This window comes from Procambarus clarkii, chromosome 89, assembly GCF_040958095.1.
Source record: "Procambarus clarkii isolate CNS0578487 chromosome 89, FALCON_Pclarkii_2.0, whole genome shotgun sequence".
Classification (NCBI taxonomy): Eukaryota; Metazoa; Arthropoda; class Malacostraca; order Decapoda; family Cambaridae; genus Procambarus; species Procambarus clarkii.
The window spans coordinates 7040522-7063399 of NC_091238.1; the positions used below are offsets into that span (position 1 = coordinate 7040522).

Below are 22878 nucleotides of genomic sequence, written 5' to 3' on the forward strand. Positions count from 1 at the left end.
TCACTGGCTACCACAGTCACTGGCTACCACAGTCGCTGGCTACCACAGTCGCTGGCTACCACAGTCGCTGGCTACCACAGTCGCTGGCTACCACAGTCGCTGGCTACCACAGTCGCTGGCTACCACAGTCACTGGCTACCACAGTCGCTGGCTACCACAGTCGCTGGCTACCACAGTCGCTGGCTACCACAGTCGCTAGCTACCACAGTCGCTGGCTACCACAGTCACTGGCTACCACAGTCGCTGGCTACCACAGTCGCTGGCTACCACAGTCACTGGCTACCACAGTCACTGGCTTCCACAGTCGCTGGCTACCACAGTCACTGGCTACCACAGTCACTGGCTACCACAGTCGCTGGCTACCACAGTCGCTGGCTACCACAGTCGCTGGCTACCACAGTCACTGGCTACCACAGTCACTGGCTACCACAGTCGCTGGCTACCACAGTCGCTGGCTACCACAGTCGCTGGCTACCACAGTCACTGGCTACCACAGTCACTGGCTTCCCTACCTCCCCACATATAAGTCACGACTATATGAACGTGTTGGCGGGAAGAAGGTGCGCGTGTTGCTGAGGTAAACACGGCCGTCATATATGGGAAGCGTAGCACTAGCGGCTCGACGCGTAGCGACCCTCGCTAAATATGGTGGAAATTGGAGGATGCTTTACCTTCACCGTCTAATTAGTTCTTACATTTCCTCTTGACTCACATAAAAAAAAAACTATATACGAGCAGCTTAAAACACGTTTAAGTAACCAGTCTGTTCACTTTCTCTGGTCGTGTCCCTGACCAATAGAGTTGTCAGGTGGTGGCGGCTCGAAACCTTGAGGATCCATGTAGTTGTAGAGTACTGGTGTGGTGAGTACTGTTGCTTCGTTAATAGTACTCGCTGCGACTACCGTCCTCACACGTCTGCTCAACCACCAGCATGTCAGGTTATTATACAGGAAAGTACTTAGGAAACAACTAACCGTAACCTGAGTGGACGTCCTTCACCCATAATGGCTTCCTCTGCGCAGTTCCGCTTTGACACCGTCCCGTGTTGTGGTCAGCTCTGCCTCTTTTGTTTACTTAGGAAAACCTGGGAAATAAACATGTACTATAGCATCATGTGATAGGTGACTTGTGTGTGTTAGTCGCGGGTCAATAATGGTTCCTGTGTTGGTAAGCGAGTGCCGACTATACAACGTGTTAACCGAGTTTGTAACTGTTGAAGATGCTTGGTCAAGATAGCCTCGCCGCGGGCACCGTCATCCACCAGCGGGTGTGAGGGACATACAGGCGCAGTGAAGTGTTGTCCTAATACTGCTTATCTAACAGTGTCTACGAGGTCTAGCTCACTCTCTCGCCGGCTCACCATGTCCGCCGACTAGTTATGTTGTGTCTAATGCATTACAGCCTATCTATTTTGATGTCCAAATTCTTTGTTAAATCTGGCCTTAAAGAGTTGTGGCTGGCGGGGGACGCCACAACTTCTTTCACTACATTCCCACACGCACGCGCGTGTGGGTATTTACTGTTTGTGTCAGCAGAATCAAGCTATTAGCTCTTGGACCCCGCCTTTCTAACCAATCTATTTCTCCTCTATTATATCTATTATATATAGTTATCTCTAACACACACACACACACATACACACAAGAAGCAGCCCGTAGCAGCTGTCTAACTCCCAGGTACCATTTACTGCTAGGTAAACAGGACATCAGGGTGAAAGAAACTCTGCCCATTGTTTCTCGCCGGCGCCGGGAATAGAACCCCGGACCACAGGATTACGTGTGCAGCGTGCTGTCCACTCAGCCACGGGCCCCCTAGGTGTGTGTGTGTGTGTGTGTGTGTGTGGGTGAATATATACTCACCGTTTATTCCTGTGATTGAACTACAGATCTTAACCTTTCAACCTTGATTTGTTGTGTGTGTGGCGGGGGTGAGATCAGAAGTTAGCGCGGGCGCCGCCTGTTCTCCCGCGGCCCGCCACCTGACCCTGGCGCCAGGCGGTAAATAATGAGTTATTGGTCTCCGTGTGTGAGATAAGGTGTGTGTGGAGCGGTTGTTGTCAGCACAGATGGTTACCACCACCGCCTTGATGGATCACCTCGTGCTGCTTGGATCCACCTAGAGGCCATGGATGTGTGTGTGTGTGATGCCACACTGGTGGATACACAGGGCGGGGCCCTCTCTCCAGGTCGCCCTCTCTCCCCGCTTTATGTTTCGTCCCACTGGACGTTCTAGAATATCTTAATGTAATGGTTCCTGTTTATCTTGTGTTTTGTTGCACTAAATGCTACGTATAGTGTTTACTTCCACTCTCGCCACTCTTAGTTCAATGCACTTTTTCACTTCTCTGTCCAGACTGGGATCCTCCAAGTCTGACATCCCCCAGCATAAGGGAACGCTTCAGCACCCCGAGATAATGTCGCCGTCTATTACTAAAGGTTATTTATGCTCTAAGTTATCTATGTGCATCTAGAGGAAAGTTGAGTAGTGTGGGAGGGAGGAGGTGTATAGTGAGAGGCGAGGGGAGTGTCACGACTAGTTCACAGCGCATCGTGTTGCGCAAGTCCTGACCTGAAGTGTCCGCCGCTCCTTCCATCTTGCTCTAAAACTTTTATATTTTCCTGACGCGATGTGTGTGTGTTAGTGTTTTGTGGTGAGGAGTGTATAAATGGCGGCGGTTTGTCATGTGTTGGCGTGCGGTGTACCGGAGGTGGCGGTAAACACGGAGTTTACAGTGTTGGAGGCTGTTGTTTATCTCACGGCTGAGCGAGCATCATGTGTGTTGGTTGTGAGGGCTTCACGTGCGTCGCTGGTTCTGGGTAGTTATGTCGTCATGCTAATCACAGTAATGTTGAGTGTTGCCTTGTAGTTAACCCACTTGTTAGCTGGTGGTGTGGGTGATTAATGTGAGATTACCTCAGCTGACTACCATGACGCCGAGAGAGCAGCTCTCAAACAACTCTTCATCTTGCAGCCAAAGGACCCGGGTTCAAATTTCCACGGCAGGACATAAGCGTTTTGGCAACGTATGCTTTCATCTGATGCCTCTGCTCACCTAGCATAAAATAGGCACCCGGGAGTTAAGCAACTGTTGTGGGTTGCATCATAGGGAAGGTCAGTGATTGGTCAAGATGGGAGGAGATCTTCGATAAGCCTAAGCACATGTTTGCTGTTCCCGACAATAGGAATTAAAAGGTTTTCAGATGACTCAGTATAGATACACCCTCGTCCTCCCCCTCCTGCGGTGAGGGGGCGCCACACCCGGGCTGGGGGCGCCACACCCGGGCTGGGGGCGCCACACCCGGGCTGGGGGCGCCACACCCGGGCGGGGGGCGCCACACCCGGGCTGGGGGCGCCACACCCGGGCTGGGGGCGCCACACCCGGGCGGGGGGCGTCACACCCGGGCGGGGGGAGGGGGAGGCGGCACAATATCTACTATAAAATTCTGCTCTCATTTTAGTCTACATCTACAGCACGGTGGAGCCTTTCTACTCGTCAATACCCAGAGAAGCGAGTGACCGCTGGGTGCAGGTGGTGCCGGACGCAGCAGCTGGCGCCACCTAGGAGCCAGATCATGTCTGCCACTCTCAGTGTCGTCTTGTTCTTGTTGTTTCAGATTCACCTTCAGGAGGCTGGGGTCGTTCCTGCCCTTGATGGGGTGGTTCTTCTCCGGCCCCGACCACGACGGTCTCCGGGTTTGGAGTCCCTGTGTCTTTTACCAACTTCGAAGTCAACTCCGGAGCTGGAGCCCCTGGGAGCAGTTCGTTGTTGCCTTCAACCTCGTTCTGACAGTTCTAGCGACGGCGCTGGAACCAATCATGTTGGCGTTTACCTTTGGAGACTTTCGGCACCGTGGAGAGGGGGGACCTGCTGCCTGGGTAACAGCTTCTCCTCCGTATCAACCTACCCAGGCTTTGCGCCCTGGTGAGGCCACTCCAGACCGATAACCAGAGCGCAACTCCATAGTCTCCTGTGACTGATGGATGCCTACTACTACTGGAAACAAAAAGTTCACAGCAGCACGGGCTATGGTGAGCCCGTCGTACTCACCTGGCACAGGAGATGTGCGTGTGTGTGTTGTCTCACGTGTCACTTACATGAGTGTGTTGTCGCCACGGTGTTGTGCGTGTCGCCCACGTCAGGTGGCGTGGTTCACGGCTCCTCCCTCGTCCCCCTCTGGTGCTCCACAACCAGCAGGCAACCTGGCTCCTACTTACAGCAGCGAGGCAGGCCCACCTACAACAGTGAGGCAGGCCCACCTACAGCAGTGAGGCAGCCTCACCTACAGCAGTGAGGCAGCCTCACCTACAGCAGTGAGGCAGCCTCACCTACAGCAGTGAGGCAGCCTCACCTACAGCAGTGAGGCAGCCTCACCTACAGCAGTGAGGCAGCCTCACCTACAGCAGTGAGGCAGGCCCACCTACAGCAGTGAGGCAGGCCCACCTACAGCAGTGAGGCAGCCTCACCTACAGCAGTGAGGCAGCCTCACCTACAGCAGTGAGGCAGCCTCACCTACAGCAGTGAGGCAGCCTCACCTACAGCAGTGAGGCAGCCTCACCTACAGCAGTGAGGCAGCCTCACCTACAGCAGTGAGGCAGGCCCACCTACAGCAGTGAGGCAGCCTCACCTACAGCAGTGAGGCAGCCTCACCTACAGCAGTGAGGCAGCCTCACCTACAGCAGTGAGGCAGGCCCACCTACAGCAGTGAGGCAGCCTCACCTACAGCAGTGAGGCAGCCTCACCTACAGCAGTGAGGCAGGCCCACCTACAGCAGTGAGGCAGCCTCACCTACAGCAGTGAGGCAGCCTCACCTACAGCAGTGAGGCAGGCCCACCTACAGCAGTGAGGCAGCCTCACCTACAGCAGTGAGGCAGCCTCACCTACAGCAGTGAGGCAGCCTCACCTACAGCAGTGAGGCAGCCTCACCTACAGCAGTGAGGCAGGCCCACCTACAGCAGTGAGGCAGCCTCACCTACAGCAGTGAGGCAGCTTCACCTACAGCAGTGAGGCAGCCTCACCTACAGCAGTGAATTCACGACAATTATGTAACAATAACAATCTACGGACAATCAAACCCACATTTCAGACGTCATTGGAGTGGTCTGTTAATTGTTTGTCACTAAGATCCAATCGTCTGCAGTGAGAAGCAAGAGAATCGACCCCAACTCCCACTATGACACTCCACATACACTCACAATTCACTATGGAAAGTTGCGTAGGGCTTACGCACCCGTCTGGCCTCCAACTTGGGACAGGCAGACATGGTCTTTTATAGATGTAAAACACATCCCATATAGGACACAGACTGACCGGAGCAGGAGACTGACGGGTCAACACCTGTCAACTGCCTCTCACACACACTGACGAGTGGAAGATGACTGCGAAGACCACTGCAGCAGCGTAAGACGAAGGGAAGGCACATTCTTCACTAACAAAATAAGAAAGAAAGACCTGGGAGAGGACATAACCCCCACACATCTAATGCCAGCAGGATAACATTAGCAGGATAACAAGAGCTGCATAACACACACTGACTCACCTCAATGTATCCTACAGAAACTCGGACAAGGAAGGGGGGAGCGGGCTTTCCGGGCCCTATATACAACGAAGGTGAGACCCATCCTTGAATATGCATCTCCAGCATGGAATCCTTTCCTGAAAAAGGACAAGGAGAAACTAAAAATAAGGTCCACAGATATGCGACGAGACTCGTTCCTGTGCTGAAGGGATTGAGATATGAGGACAAATTGAGAGAACTGGACGTTACCACATTGGAGGAAAGGAGAGATAGGGAAGATATAACAACATACGGGATTCTAAGGAAAACTGACAATGTAGACACAGCATTGTTTAAAGTTAGGAACAGCAGAACAAGGGATGATAGATGGAATCAAGAGAGGCAAATGAGTCACAGAGACGTCAGATGTAATCTGTTCAGTGTCACAGCTGTGAATAAACGGAACGGGTCAGACGTAGAAGTCGCTGAAGTTAATCCGAGTCAAAATTTTACATGCAAATATGATAAAAGTTTGAGAAATGATTCATTGCCTTAATCTACTAACGTTCGGAAGACGAAGCTGGGTGCCTTGCTCTACCCTGCACGCACATCTAGGTGAGTACACACACACACACACACACACACACACACACACACACACACACACACACACGGAATGCAAACAAATGGAATGCATTAGGAAGTGATGTGGTGGAGGCTGACTCCATACACAGTTTCAAGTGTAGATATGACAGAGCCCGATAGGCTCATGAATCTGTACACCTGTTGATTGACGGTTGAGAGGCGGGACCAAAGAGCCAGAGCTCAACCCCCGCAAACACAACTAGGTGAGTACAACTAGGTGAGTACACACACACACACGCACACACACAGTATCCAAGTATCCCAGTAATCTTGACCTTTCACCAATGCCACTTTTTCGTGAGGTAAAGGTCTCTGTAGCCGACTGACAAGAAAAGAAAAAAGCGAGTTATCACTCACACCAAAACCCTTAACTCTCGTCCTCCAGACACGTGTCACCTAGTTGTGTTTGCGGGGGTTGAGCTTTGGCTCTTTGGTCCCGCCTCTCAACTGTCAATCAACTGGTGTACAGATTCCTGAGCCTACTGGGCTCTATCATATCTACATTTGAAACTGTGTATGGAGTCAGCCTCCACCACATCACTGCCTAATGCATTCCATCTGTTAACTACTCTGACACTGAAAAAGTTCTTTCTAACGTCTCTGTGGCTCATTTGAGTACTCTGTGGGTACTCAGCCTCCACCTGTGTCCCCTTGTTCGTGTCCCACCCGTGCTGAAGAGTTTGTCTTTGTCCACCCTGTCAATTCCTCTGAAAATTTTGTAGGTGGTTATCATGTCTCCCCTTACTCATCTGTCTTCCAGGGATGTGAGATTCAGCTTCCTTAGCCTTCCCTCGTAGCTCATACCTCTCAGTTCCGGGACCTGTCTGGTGGCAAACCTCTGAATCTTCTCTAACTTTGTCTCGTGTTTAACTAGGTATGGACTCCAGGCTGGAGCTGCATACTCCAGGATTGGTCTGACATAAGTGGTATACAAGGTTCTGAATGAATCCTTACACAAGTTTCTAAAAGCAGTTCTTATGTTGGCGAGTCTAGCATGTGCCGCTGATGATATTCTTTTGATGTGGGCCTCTGGGAACAGGTTCGGTGTGATATCAACTCCCAGATCTTTGTGGGTTTTTGTTTTGCTTTTAGGAGGGGGGATTGAGGGGGGGGAGGGAGGGAGAGGGAGGGAGAGAGAGGGAGAGAGAGGGAGAGAGAGGGAGAGAGAGGGAGAGAGAGGGAGAGAGAGAGAGAGTGGAGGGAAGACACAACTTTCCCTGGACAATGGTAGAGGGTTGTGGCCCGGAAGTGTGTGAGGGGCCGCATGCCGCATCCCAAGTCTTCACTTTCACTCTTCAACACCGCCGCCGCCGCCACAACACTTCCCTACCATGACCAGGTTACACCACACACACACACGGGGGGGGGGGGGAGGGAAGGATAACCAAGAGTATCACTGAGGTATGATAACCATCTCTCTCCTCCTCCTCCATCTCTCCTCCCTCCCATGTTTCTCCTCCACGTCTCCCTCCGTCACCAATAACTGCCTTAATGAAGCTTCCTCCTCTTACAGATAGAATAACACACCAAGGCCTGCTGGGCTTCGCGTACACACACACATGTACATACACACATAGAACTACATTCTAGAAACACACACATATCTCGGGGGTCGTAGTCCTAAGATCCAGGGTTCGATTCCCGGCCTAGGCAGAAACAAATGTGTAGTCAAGTTTACACACAGAAATCACAACAGCGTGATACATCAAATGAACAAATCCACAAGGGCCGTTATATATATATATATATATATATATATATATATATATATATATATATATATATATATATAAATTCGATACAGAAAATAGGTAGGGAGTCAGTCTGTAAGAAAAGGGTGGATAGGAATGGTGGGGTGTAAAGGATAGTAGACCCACACACACACGCCAGTACTAGGGGAGTACAAGGACAGTCAATTTAAGGTGAGAGAGAAAGTAGGCCAAGAGAACGCGGGTGGAAGCCGCAAGCACAAATGAGTGGGAGATAAGGAAGACCTTACAATGTACTGAAGGAAGACGCTGTGGAAGACGCCGCCTTTCAGAACCTTAAGGCCAGATCCCACAAAGAATTCAGACGACAGGAAAGATTAATTACCCGTATAACGCAACATGTACAAGAAGGTTAATTGTCGGCGGCACCAGAGCAACACTTCACTCCCACCTAGTCAATGTTAGGTGGGTATATACGGGGTGTAGGTGGGTGGGGGGGGGTGTAGGTGGGTGGAGAAGGCTCTTGCCTATTACAGTCAACGGGGAAGTCAATCCTAGTCAATGTTAGGTGGGTAGGTACGGGGTGTAGGTGGGTGGGTGGGGGTGTAGGTGGGTGGAGAAGGCTCTTGCCTATTATAGTCAACGGGGAAGTGTGGTCTAGCTCTTGACCTCCGCCTACTAGCCTTGTTGTACCTGTTGCCTTATACGGGTAACTTAACTTTCCTGTCACTTGATTTTTTTTTTTGTAGAAGCTGCTGGCCTTAAGGATGTGCATGGCGGCGGCTTCCATGAATTGTTCTTTCAGTGCATTCCACTAATTGACCTCCACACGCGGTACGGGTATTTCCTAACATTCCTTCAAGTCATTTATGCTTCCATCTTCGACCGGTGTTCTCTTGACCAATGTCCTCTCAATATTCTGCCGATGTTTGTGTGTGTGTGTGTGTGTGTGTGTGTGTGTGTGTGTGTGTGTGTGTGTGTGTGTGTGTGTGTGTGTGTGTGTGTGTGTGTGTGTGTGTGTGTGTGTGTGTGTGCCGCTGGTGTTGATACTGGCATTATATCCACTCATAAATCTCTCTTTATAATTACTGTAGTTCCCATCATGGTGTAGATGCCTCCTGCTCTCCTTTTCACTTTCCCATCTTCATTACCTTACATTTGTTGGGATTTAATTCCAGCAACCATTTGTTTGCCCACTCCTGGAAATTGTCAAGGTCCTCCTGTAACTTCCTGCTATCCTCTTGTTTTCAACATTTCTTATCAGCTTTGTATCATCTGTAGACATTGTTATACAGGTGTTCACTGTCTTGAGTAGGTCATTCACATACATTATGAACAGCAGCGGTGCCAGGACCAAGCCGTGTGGGACCTCCACACACAGCTCCAGTCTGAAACCTTCTTTCTGACTGTGACTTTACTTTCTGTCCTCGAGATACTGCCTTACCCAGCTCTGTTTCTTGCTAGTTATCTGTACACCAGGGGCCAGATTACGCAAGAAGTCTGTAGCAGCCATGGTCAGGCTAAGTCTAGTCCCATTGGCTTTTAGTATGTCTAGTTCCTGGTGGTTTGGTTTGACCTCTTCTAGAGTGTCTACAATGTCATATTGTTTGGTGGGGGGGATTATAACTAACCACCACCACTATCTTCACATCTCCCACTGTTGGTATTCCTGGTGGATACTCTTGCTGGTCGGGTTCCTTTGATAGTTGTACTTCAATGGTCCAGTGTAGCTACAGCAGCAGGTCCAGTGTAGCTACAGCAGCAGGTCCAGTGTAGCTACAGCAGCAGGTCCAGTGTAGCTACAGCAGCAGGTCCAGTGTAGCTACAGCAGCAGGTCCAGTGTAGCTACAGCAGCAGGTCCAGTGTAGCTACAGCAGCAGGTCCAGTGTAGCTACAGCAGCAGGTCCAGTGTAGCTACAGCAGCAGGTCCAGTGTAGCTACAGCAGCAGGTCCAGTGTAGCTACAGCAGCAGGTCCAGTGTAGCTACAGCAGCAGGTCCAGTGTAGCTACAGCAGCAGGTCCAGTGTAGCTACAGCAGCAGGTCCAGTGTAGCTACACCAGCAGGTCCAGTGTAGCTACAGCAGCAGGTCCAGTGTAGCTACAGCAGCAGGTCCAGTGTAGCTACAGCAGCAGGTCCAGTGTAGCTACAGCAGCAGGTCCAGTGTAGCTACAGCAGCAGGTCCAGTGTAGCTACAGCAGCAGGTCCAGTGTAGCTACAGCAGCAGGTCCAGTGTAGCTACAGCAGCAGGTCCAGTGTAGCTACAGCAGCAGGTCCAGTGTAGCTACACCAGCAGGTCCAGTGTAGCTACACCAGCAGGTCCAGTGTAGCTACAGCAGCAGGTCCAGTGTAGCTACAGCAGCAGGTCCAGTGTAGCTACAGCAGCAGGTCCAGTGTAGCTACAGCAGCAGGTCCAGTGTAGCTACAGCAGCAGGTCCAGTGTAGCTACAGCAGCAGGTCCAGTGTAGCTACAGCAGCAGGTCCAGTGTAGCTACAGCAGCAGGTCCAGTGTAGCTACAGCAGCAGGTCCAATGTAGCTACAGCAGCAGGTCCAGTGTAGCTACAGCAGCAGGTCCAGTGTAGCTACAGCAGCAGGTCCAGTGTAGCTACAGCAGCAGGTCCAGTGTAGCTACAGCAGCAGGTCCAGTGTAGCTACAGCAGCAGGTCCAGTGTAGCTACAGCAGCAGGTCCAGTGTAGCTACAGCAGCAGGTCCAGTGTAGCTACAGCAGCAGGTCTACACCGCCTCCCTCTGGTGCATTATTTCTTGATATCCTTCTGGCAAGACTCCAGTTCCAATAACACTTTTCAGTTTCGTTTCCAGTATTATGATCACGTGTGGTTGCTCTTCTACCACTCTTTTTCTCTAACTCTATCCCTTTATTGGTAATTCCATCTGCATTTGTGTACATCATTTTATGCTATTTATCCGAACTGTGCTGCTTTTGTTTTCCTGAGGGATAGTTGTTCACACAACCCGTCCTCTTAAAAATAACGTCGCTTTTTGCTTGTACGCGCGCTATCGCCAAAAATTAACGTAATTTGAAATGAAATCGGCTCACGAAAGTGACGGACTGTCTAGTTGTCTGTTTTGAGTCCCCCGGCTTACTCGGTCATATAGCTTCGCTTCTTCTGCACTGTTTGTGAAAAAATTATAGTCTCTTTGCATCTGAGATTTGATTTTCCTTTTTTGCACCACCCACCTGCAAAACTGAGATTTTGCAGGTGGGAGGTGGTGGTGGTGGTGGAGACAGGGGGGCGGAAGGAAGCCAGCACATGAAGGTCACTCCCCCCCCCCCCCCTCCCCCCACACACACTTTACTCAGGAGAAATTTGTTTGACAGGAGCCGCCGCCGAATGACTGGCTACCCCCGCCGTGTCCTCCACCACAGCACACGGCTACTCCCCCACCAGTAATATTGTCCGCAAGACAACAACACTCTCAACACCGCCTCGATACCCTTCACAGATTCATTGCCATCCACTTGTGTGTGTCAACACAACTAGCTGTGTGGAGGAGGGAGGGTTGGGGGGGGGGGGAGTGGAACCTCAGCATTATAATCCATAAAAAGAGAGACTCACATTTATTATGGATAAGAGACGTGAAAGTTTTATAGCTAGACTAATTATAGTTTTGCCTTTTCTAGTGATTACCCATTCTTGCCTCGTCTTCTGTTGTGATGTGGACATGATCAGCCGAAGTTATCCTTGGTCATCTCCGGGGTGCCAGTCCGTCCCGTCCCGTCCCTCCAGCACCACCACCAACACCGTCTCATCCCTCCACCACCACCTGCCCCATCCATCATGCCCCAACATTCCAGCCCGTCCCGCGCCTCGGGTAATCATTCTCTCCCACTTTCACTTCCACAAACTGTAATGGTTCTGTATTCAAACTGTTCTGATGACGCTCTCGGCTGATTACCACCCGGCCATTGTCTGGTGGCGCCCCCACCACTCTTGTTGACCCCCCCCCCTACAACCACCACACAATCTCACCCTCACCACATAATCACCAGACAAACACTACACAAGCACCAGACCTTGGACCCTGGACCTTAGACCTATACTGTTTCTAATATATGTAAATGATCTTCCAGATGGTATAGAATCATTCCTCTCATTGTTTGCTGATGCAAAAAAAAAAGTACTTAATGAAACGGACAGAAAGATCTAGGGGTTGATATCACACCAAACCTGTCTACTGAAGCCCACATCAAAAGAATAACATCTGCGGCATATGCGAGGCTGGCTAACATCAAAACTGCCTTCAGGAATCTGCGTAAGGATTCATTCAGAACCTTGTATACCTCATATGTAAGAGCAATCCTGGAGTATACGGCCCCAGCATGGAGCCCGTACCTTGTCAAGCGCAAGACGAAGATGGAAAAAGTTCAGAGATATGCCACTAGACTAGTCCCAGGACTAAGAGGCATGAGTTACGAAGAAAGGCTGCGAGAAATGCTCCTCACGACACTAGAAGACAGAAGAGTAAGGGGAGACATGATCACTGCCTACAAAATTCTCAGGAATTGATAGGGTAGATAAAGATAAACTGTTTAACACAGGTGGTACGCGAACTAGGGAACGCAGGTGGAAACTGAGTATTCAAATGAGCCACAGGGACGTTAGAAGGAACTTTTTCAGTATCAGAGTAGTTAATAGATGGAATGCATTAGGCAGTGATGTGGTGGAGGCAGACTCCATACACAGCTTCAAGTGTAGATATGATAGAGCCCAGTAGGCTCAGGAATCTGTACACCAGTTGATTGACAGTTGAGAGGCGGGACCAAAGAGCCAGAGCTCAACCCCCGCAAGCACATTTAGGTGAAAACAATTAGTTAAGTACACACACCACACAAGTACCACACAAGCGGCAGTAGAGGTGGTGGTGCTTAACCCAACACAACCCAACCTTGACTTGTTTCCCAACTATTTACCTCACTTCCCTTACCCTCCCCCCCCCCCACACACACGTGCAACCTGTCCTCTTAAAAATTGCGTCGCTTTTGGCCGTTTGTCCGTATGGCCGATAATGGACGTAATTTCAAAATATAAAAATTGAAAATAAATTTTGGATTTTTTCCCAAAACAGTAAGTTAAGGGTCCTCTGACCCTTAACTTACTGTTAAGTAAGGTTAGGTGGGTAGGAAATTCTTCTTACATATCAAAACGTCATGAAAAATGTTATTTGAAAATTTTCTCTCCTAACCTTTCCGAGCAAACCAGAGGACTCAAACAGAAAACTGGAAAGTACATCACTTTTGCGAGCTGATTTCATTTCAAATTACAGTACGTCCATTTTTGGCCATAGCGTCGCATACGAGCGAAAAGCGACGTTATTTTTAAGAGGACGGGTTGGTGCACCCACTACTCAGGTACGAGACCCAGTAACCAACTGCCTCACTACGGTGTGTGTTGGGAGCCGGCTGTTGCCGCTCTCTACACACACTATCACAATGTGATAGTGGATGTATTCACCTCGACCTCACTGGATGAGAGACGATCACGGGGAGACATGATCACCATATAACCAATACACGCCACGTTAACTGAGATGGTAGGTAACGTGGCACTATCTGAAGGGAGGCACGAACGAGGGTAAAAGTACATGCACACAAAATGAGTTACAAATAGAATTTTGGGTTTCAAGATAGAGCCAGTATATACTAGTATATACTAGCTCTATATACTAGTATATCAGTATACTAGTATATCTTCATCAATCACCAATACGTGATTGGTATTAGTGATGGAGAGCCTGGGGGCTCAGGAGAAGGAGAAGCTGGGGGTCAAAAAGATGAAAAGGCTGGTGGGGGGGGGGGGGGATCCAGGGGAGGAACAGTAGGTGCTACAATCTTCCTTACATAACACCTCTTATATAAACACACATATTCACACCTATACAAACATGACAAACACGAGATATTCACAAGTGGCAGAGTTTAAAAGCTGAATTTTGTTTACAATGAACACCAACAGAATGAGAGAAGATGACAGCGTGAGAGACAGATCACCCACAGTAATGTGAGAATATAACCCATGATCACAGCGTTAGTAAACTAACATTACCAAGACAAGATTACAAAATAAAATGAATCTCTGTATAAAGACGAGTAGCAGCCGAGGTGAAAGCTATGTACAGGAAAGATTAGTACAAGACCTATAATGTTGGTAGTGAATATCAAATGCCAGGAAATGTCTATGGCAGCGGGTAGAGCTGCAGAACGTTCTAGGAGGACCTGGACACCCCGCACGGATAGTTTTTTTATTTGTTTTGCCCCGAGGGGCGAGTTTATTGGGCGTCACTTATCCTACGAGTGGACACACCACCATAGTGACAGTATTGGGCAGCGCCACTCATCCTGTGAGTGGACACTCCCCAATAGGAAGAAAACCCGCTGGGTTATTCATCCTGTCACTTGTATCTAGACACAGCTGGGACTTGCTTAACTGTCTCAAGTGAACAGCTCCTCAGACAAGAAGATTAACATCTGTCAACCCTTAAAATCATACGTTATCTTGCGGGTGCAAAATGGCGGAAATCTTTTGAGAACACCATTTACATATATGCCAATATTTTCCTAACTCAAACAATGTGGGGTTTATAATGTTACACACATTTCTGATGGCTCTTAGATGTTCACAATCTCTGAGGTAGAGGTCAAGGTCTTGACCACTACCTGAGATCAGGGATGGTCTGAGACATGGCTACTCGATCTCAACCCAAGTAAATGTTATGCGAGTGGGGAAAGCAGCCGAGGAGACAGCAAATCCAATGCACATTGAAGGGAATTCAGCTCAATTAATCTGCAAAGGAGAGCGATGTTTGCGAGACAACACCAAGCCAGTCTCAACACGTACACATCAACAGAATCCCATCAGCGGCATATTATAAGCCAGAAAACATTTGAAATTTGGACAAAGAAGCTTTCAGTGCACTGTACACTACATGAGACCAGTACAGGAAGATGCGGCTCTGGAGTACAGCTCCCGCCATTAAACAAAACTTGAATAAGCTCAAAGAGGCGCCATAGGACTAGTTTCAGAACTGAGAAGACTGAAATACGAGTAAAGGCTGACTATGTTACTACAAAATAAAAGATAAGTAGAGAGAGAGATATATACACACCTGGTCCAGGTGCGGTAAGAGAGGTTAGTGGTGTTAGTGACTCCCTGCCAGTTACAGCCCCGCTCCTGTGCCAGATAAGTACACTACGGGCTCACCACAGCCCCGCTCCTGTGCCAGATAAGTACACTACGGGCTCACCACAGCCCCGCTCCTGTGTCCACAGCCCCGCTCCTGTGCCAGATAAGTACACTACGGGCTCACCACAGCCCCGCTCCTGTGCCAGATAAGTACACTACGGGCTCACCACAGCCCCGCTCCTGTGCCAGATAAGTACACTACGGGCTCACCATAGCCCCGCTCCTGTGCCAGATAAGTACACTACGGGCTCACCACAGCCCCGCTCCTGTGCCAGGTAAGTACACTACGGGCTCACCATAGCCCCGCTCCTGTGCTAGGTAAGTACACTACGGGCTCACCATAGCCCCGCTCCTGTGCCAGGTAAGTACACTACGGGCTCACCACAGCCCTGCTCCTGTGCCAGATAAGTACACTACGGGCTCACCATAGCCCCGCTCCTGTGCTAGGTAAGTACACTACGGGCTCACCACAGCCCCGCTCCTGTGCCAGATAAGTACACTACGGGCTCACCACAGCCCCGCTCCTGTGCCAGGTAAGTACACTACGGGCTCACCACAGCCCCGCTCCTGTGCCAGATAAGTACACTACGGGCTCACCATAGCCCCGCTCCTGTGCTAGGTAAGTACACTACGGGCTCACCACAGCCCCGCTCCTGTGCCAGATAAGTACACTACGGGCTCACCATAGCCCCGCTCCTGTGCCAGGTAAGTCTACTACGGGCTCACCATAGCCCGTGCTACTTGCAACTTTTGGTTCCCAGTAGCTGAATCTACAACAACAAGTGCCTGCCCCCAGCTCCCCGACAGCTAAGGTGCGTCAAGTGGCCCTCGAGGCTCAGCCTTGACCCTTGTTGCAACACCTTATTTCCCTCGTGCTGGTAAACCAAGCTCAGTATAATGCTATACCCTAAGGTGCATTTTCCTGCCTTAACTCAGAAACAAGCAACGATAAAATACAATAAAATTAAAGTCATAACGACAAAATAACAACTGCTCTAAAAATCATTACAATCAGCCCCGCAGCAAGCACATAAACACATGTCTACAGAAACAGTGGTATGTGTACTCACCTGGTTGTACTTGCGGGGGATTGAGCTCCAGCTCTTTGGTCCCTGGCGGTCACAGGCCGCTGACGAAGGTGCTGTAAGAGTCGTGTCTCTTGAAGCATAGCATTTCCAACCTGAAAGAACACAAAACTATAAAACAAACAATGTATATTCAAGAGATTAAGACCGTGGGAGCCGGACCTCACCACACTCGAGGGGAGAAGGACCTGAGCCAAGCTCCATCACCCACTTACGAAGCCTCTACATCTTTTGTGCTAGTATTTATTAAATAGTTTATAAGCTCCGAAGCGCTACGAAGTTGTTGATAACAATATTGGTTCATAATTACCCAAACTTATACATTGCTTACGAAATACGAGGCCGCCATGATAGAGGAAAGATGTACACAATTCGTAAGTGAACACGCAAGTGCTGCATGACTCCTGGACATGAACACTAGGCGAAGGAAGACATGTTAGCGACATAAAAGATTCTAAAGCGGAAATTGACAAGGTAAAAAAAAAAACAAGCAATCTTGAAATTAATGAACAAATCCATGTGAGTTCCAGAGTTGTCATACAAAACTTCTTAAGTGTATAACTAATAATTAAATAGAATGGCTTAGATAAAGCAGTAGATGTTTTTAATACATTAATCGACAAGTAAATACAAAAAAAAATGAGTTAAATAGAGTCCTTGTATTAAACTACAAAATGTGCAGAAGGTTTGGGTTGAAAGTCCAGGCTTGCCCTACATGTATATGTAGGGCAAAGGGGAGCCGGTCGGCCGAGCGGACAGCACGCTGGACTTGTGATCCTGTGGTCCTGGGGCCACCCACCACCCTGGGGTCACTCAAATCACCTTAACTACAACCATCACACTAACAATTCTCGTAATTAAATACAAAAGTTTACACAGCTGTTGTTGTTGTTAAAGATTCGCTACCTAGAACAAAAAGTTCCAAGTAGCATGGGCTATGGTGAGCCCGTCTTACACAGCTTAATAAATGGTTTGTATCAGCCAGCGTGAGAGCCACAACACACAAAGACTGAATCTCGGTCACTCGACAGTGACAGAATTTGCAGAGGCCGACCTCGAACCCTTGGCCAGAATACCTGCCACACGGGAAACCTGACCCCTGTGGTGCTCGGCCTGCTCTCTCTTCTTGGTCCCTCTCTTGTCCCTGGGTGTGGTCCCTGGGGTGTGGTCCCTGGGTGGTGGGTGTGGTCCCTGGGTGGTGGGTGTGGTCCCTGGATGGTGGGTGTGGTCCCTGAATGGTGGGTGTGGTCCCTGGGTGGTGGGTGTGGTCCCTGGTTGGTGGGTGTGGTCCCTGATTGGTGGGTGTGGTCCCTGGATGGTGGGTGTGGTCCCTGGATGGTGGGTGTGGTCCCTGGATGGTGGGTGTGGTCCCTGGGTGGTGGGTGTGGTCCCTGAATGGTGGGTGTGGTCCCTGAATGGTGGGTGTGGTCCCTGGGTGGTGGGTGTGGTCCCTGGGTGTGGTCCCTGGGTGGTGGGTGTGGTCCCTGGGTGGTGGGTGTGGTCCCTGGGTGGTGGGTGTGGTCCCTGGGTGGTGGGTGTGGTCCCTGAATGGTGGGTGTGGTCCCTGAATGGTGGGTGTGGTCCCTGGGTGGTGGGTGTGGTCCCTGAATGGGGGGTGTGGTCCCTGGTTGGTGGGTGTGGTCCCTGGTTGGTGGGTGTGGTCCCTGAATGGTGGGTGTGGTCCCTGAATGGTGGGTGTGGTCCCTGGGTGGTGGGTGTGGTCCCTGGTTGGTGGGTGTGGTCCCTGGTTGGTGGGTGTGGTCCCTGGTTGGTGGGTGTGGTCCCTGGTTGGTGGGTGTGGTCCCTGGTTGGTGGGTGTGGTCCCTGGTTGGTGGGTGAGGTCCCTGGTTGGTGGGTGTGGTCCCTGAATGGTGGGTGTGGTCCCTGGTTGGGTGTGGTCCCTGGGATGGTGGGTGTGGTCCCTGGTTGGTGGGTGTGGTCCCTGGTTGGTGGGTGTGGTCCCTGGTTGGTGGGTGAGGTCCCTGGGATGAGTGAGATCACAGACAACATATAAACATTACCAGTTTCGCTCGCAGTCTAAACATGACAGTCACTCAAGCCGTTCCTCCCAACTCTCCAACACCTGGCTCCCTCCCAACCCTGACTTATCACTTTATATTTAGGTATAGTATATACTAACTCCATTAATCCACCATTCTGCTTGTAACCCATTCTCTATGAATATACTTTTACATAAATAAATAAAAATAAACTTCGAGAATTACCTTAAATTCCACTTTGTCATTATATATGTACAGTCCAGGAAGAATGTTATTCCTCTTACTCCTCACTTTGGTGGAAAATGGCAACGCCGCTTTTGTTGTTGTCGTAGTATTGGGTAAGAATATGAATGAATAGGCGCTTTGTAACGGCGAGTCTCATTGGTCAAAACACCACACACCGGTTTATGAAAATCACACTGTTATAGGAAGGAAAAATAGTTAACTTTGTACTTTCCAAGACACTTTTGGGAGGTGTAAAGGAATACTTTTCCTCGACTATATCATCGCTGTAAACAAATTTTCACTTCACAGTGAACTCTAGGTGTCACTGTTCATAACATGTAATCATCGTATGGCCTCAAACTCACTGTTACACCATTACGCCTGACTCACCACCCAGCACAAGTGCTCAGTCTCACTGTACTTTGCCCCTCTTCCACTACGTTACTGCACACAACTATATACTACATTAAAAAATCCACAAAAATCACTCCTTGGGAGGTGGTCATCGCCCTTCCCCAGTGTGGAGGTCGACCACAGCCGCCTCCAGCTGACCTGCCGTCAACTGTGTCGACTCGTGCATTGTCGAGCATTCCTCCCGTCGAACCTCTCACCCCATCGGTAGTCCACTGACCTTCACTACTAGGAATAAAAACAACTTTTGAAACTAGGGCTTCAGCAGCCTGATCAACTGTCATCAGCCCGATGTCATTGGACGGAAAGTGTCGCTCTATGTTAGAGGAAGTGAAAACCTTGGGGTCCTGGGTGATGAACAGCCAACTCACCTCAGAGGAGGAAGATTAGACTATGCTCTCCTGCTGAATGCACAGGACACGGATGGCGGAACACACATTGTACACAGTTTATGTAGTGACCACTGGCACTGATTACCACCGTCGACATGAGCAAGAGAAGGAAAGAGACAAATCAAAGAAAAAGGTTATCACTAGGAGCGGATATGAGGTCGTACTTCATAAATAAGATGGGTGACTGGTTCACGGAATACCAAATCCCAAAAGACATTGATATATATGTTGATTGACCTTAATCACCAAATTGTCTCAGAGTTCCGCGCTATACGACTAGGCGAAGTAACCCTTAGAAGAAGAAAATATAATGGTATAAGAACGATTACATAGAGATGCTCAATGCAAATGTAAAGAGCATGAGTAGAGAGTACCAGAGACATCCCACCGAAAGCAATCCAAGAGCTGTTTAAAACTGTGTGTCAAGTAGCCAGGGAAGAGAAGATTAAAGAGCGGGAAAGACAGTGGCTTGACTTCACTAGCTCCACTGGAAGAGAAACATCTGCAAGACAAGTGTGGGCAAAAAATTCAGATAGTTAAGGGGGGCAGAACCCGGTCTGCGGCTCACAAAGACCCCCAGGGTAAGGCTGAGGAACTAATTCACAAGTGGTGATTGATTTAGGTGTGATGCAGCATCTTTCCCCTCCTCCCTGCAGACGTAAGCAGGGACCAGCTCCTGCGACATAATGACAGAAGAATTAGGATAACAAGAGATAACAAGGTCTAGTGATGACCAGTATGGGTAACCAGTCACAGCCCAGGAAGTAATAGGGCTATGAAAAGGGTAAAAGTACAGCACCTGGTGAGGATGGCGTCACCTACGACATACTCAATGCACTGTGTGAAGTGTCTGGGAATCCATTATTCCACCTGTTTAACAAATCATTCCTAAGTGGATTGTTGCCTACACAATAAAAACACGCAATAATTGTCCCCATACCGAAGCCCAATGACCCCTGGCAATTACAGACCTATCAGTCTCGTGTCATGCACTTGCAAGATGCTTGAAAGGATCATTCTAAACCGACTGTTGCACAAAATAGACACGCTAGGGGAGGGGGTCAATGAATTTGTTAAAGGACGGATCACAGTAAATTGTATAGTTAATTACCTAGCTAATGACACAGCTAAGTATTCTGTATTTGTTGACATCAAAGGAGACTTCAACAAAGCACAAGGGATTGCGATCCTGGACGAGCTTGCATGCATGGATGTCAAGGGGAGACTCTTGAAATGGATTGAAGACTACCTCACAGGGAGGAAAGCCAAGGTCTGCTTCAATGGAGCAGTCTCGAGAACAATGAATATGGAACTCGGTACCCCCCATGGAGGGGTCTTATGCCCCACATTGTTCAATATACTTATGAACACCATTGCAAATACATATTGATTTTCCGGAAGGAACGCAACAAGTAGGGTATGCAAATGATGTCCTAATACAAGCTCCCACCTAGAGAAAAATTAAACAGTCCATTGAACTCCTCGGAAGAAAATGTATTGAGCTCTGTTTCACTCTCTCCACAAGCAAAACAAAAGCATACTCCCATCACAAGCGGGGAGAAAATGAAGAACTGCAAATTAATGGTGTAACACTTAAATGGGTTGACCACTATCGGTACCTTGGCGTCACTGTCGGCTCTAACAAGGGGAAGAAAGAGGAGCTCAACCAACTCATAGGAACATGCAAAAGTCGACTCGGGGCACTGAAAGCTATGACCTGGAATGGACATGAAGCCTCTATTGCTGTACTTAAAATGAAGTACACAGCCTCTGTGCGCTCCGTCATAGACTATGCCGCACCAGTTTTATGCACCTACTCCCAAAGCGGCATGAAAAGGCTCGAAAACATACAAAATGAAGCCATGACAATCAATCTTGGAGTCCCAAGAACTGCCAAAACATCTAATTTACGAGAGGAGTTCTCCCTCCCAAGTGTCAAAAGCAAAATTAAGGAACTGAATGCTAAGCTTGCAATTAAGATAGCCAGAGATCCCCATTACAATGAGATTGCCAAGAAAAAACTGAGTTCTGTGCTACTTACAGGAGGAAACAGGAGAAGAAAAAAATGACAATCACTGATCAGTCTGCTACCAGGAAGAATTTCACCTGCTTGAGCACGCCCGTGAGCTCCTGCCTGTAGAGAGGTTACCTCCCTGGGAGGATGACTCATGCAGGATTATCATCAATGAAATGGCAACAAAAAAGTCCAACATGATAGGTCAAGAAATGAGGCACAAGTATTTTGAGGAAATTTATATAGAAGCCGGATATGAACTAGATCAAACCTATACTGAATGATCATCTAATCCTGTCAATGGCAGGGCTGGTGCAGCATACACTATAATTAGGAATAATGCCTTTCAATGGAGAAATGAAGAAAAAGCACGTACTGAGAACTATGCCACTTCAACGTAAGCAGAGCTAACTGCCATTGTTATGGCGTTAAGATTCCTTGAACGAAACACTAACGGCGCAGTGATCTGCACTGATTCAAAAGCAGCGCTACAAAGCCTATGTAAAAATCGGGCAGAAAATCTTGTGATAGTCGCTGAAATCAAAAGAGCTGTGAGAGTACTATCAACCAGGGAAGAGTGGTCAAGTCTCTGTGGATCCCCTCCCATGTTGGAATATGTGGAAATGAACGAGCAGATGTGCTGGCTACTGAAGGCGCTGAAGGAGACCATATTGAGTACTTCATGCTCAAGACTCTTCTACAAATTAGAGGTATTGTCAGGCAACATCACCGTGACAAGGTAACTGAGGAAAGGAGGATAGAAGCACAAATCAGCGAATCTGTACGATGGTACAACATGGTTGCAGCTGGCAACTCCAATCTTTATGGCCGAAGAGGAGGTGGCCGCGGGAGAGAATCAGTAATAGCAAGAATCCGTCTTGGATACAAATATCTATGGCGATTCGGAATGGAAACAACAGCTGAGCAGCGGAGCAGTTGTGGTGAGAGTGACGGACACCGCCTTGACCACTACCTGAAAGAATGTGAACACCTGAGAGACATTATAAATGTGTAGAATAATAAACCCCCACATTATTTGGGTTAGGAAAACACTATTTGTCAAATATTGATACTGTTCTTAAAAGATTCACCCATTTTGCACCCGCAAGATAACGTAAGATTTTAAGGATTGACAGATGTTAATATTCTAGTTTGAGGAGCTGTTCACTTGAGACAGTTGAGCTGTGTCTGGGTACAAGTGACAGGATGAGTGGCGCTGCCCAATACTGTCACTATGGCGGCGTGTCCACTTACAGGACGAGTGACGCTGCCCAATAGTGTCACTATGGCGGTGTGTCCGCTCACAGGATGAATGGCGCTGCCCAATACTGTCACTATGGCGGTGTGTCCACTCACAGGACGAGTGACGCTGCCCAATAGTGTCACTATGGCGGTGTGTCCACTCACAGGATGAGTGGCGCTGCCCAATACTGTCACTATGGCGGTGTGTCCACTCACAGGATGAGTGGCGCTGCCCAATACTGTCACTATGGCGGTGTGTCCACTCACAGGATGAGTGGCGCTGCCCAATACTGTCACTATGGCGGTGTGTCCACTCACAGGATGAGTGACGCTGCTCAATACTGTCACTATGGCGGTGTGTCCACTCACAGGATGAGTGGCGCTGCCCAATAAACTCGCCCCTCAGGGCAAAATTAAAAAAAAAAAGAAGGGGTAGAGGGGTGAGTGGAGGACATATG

The 22878-nt window shown here is 49.1% G+C and overlaps 1 long non-coding RNA gene across 1 annotated transcript in view; it reads right to left on the bottom strand.

Moving 5' to 3' along the window:
• LOC123773453 (uncharacterized) overlaps window positions 1-22878 on the bottom strand; it is a 44397-nt gene that overhangs the window by 17093 nt on the left and 4426 nt on the right. Inside the window, exons 2-3 of the long non-coding RNA XR_006774819.2 lie at window positions 16122-16231; window positions 975-1084 (exon numbers count right to left, since the gene is read on the bottom strand). This is a non-coding gene — a long non-coding RNA (uncharacterized lncRNA). The remainder of the gene's footprint in view (window positions 1-974; window positions 1085-16121; window positions 16232-22878) is intronic.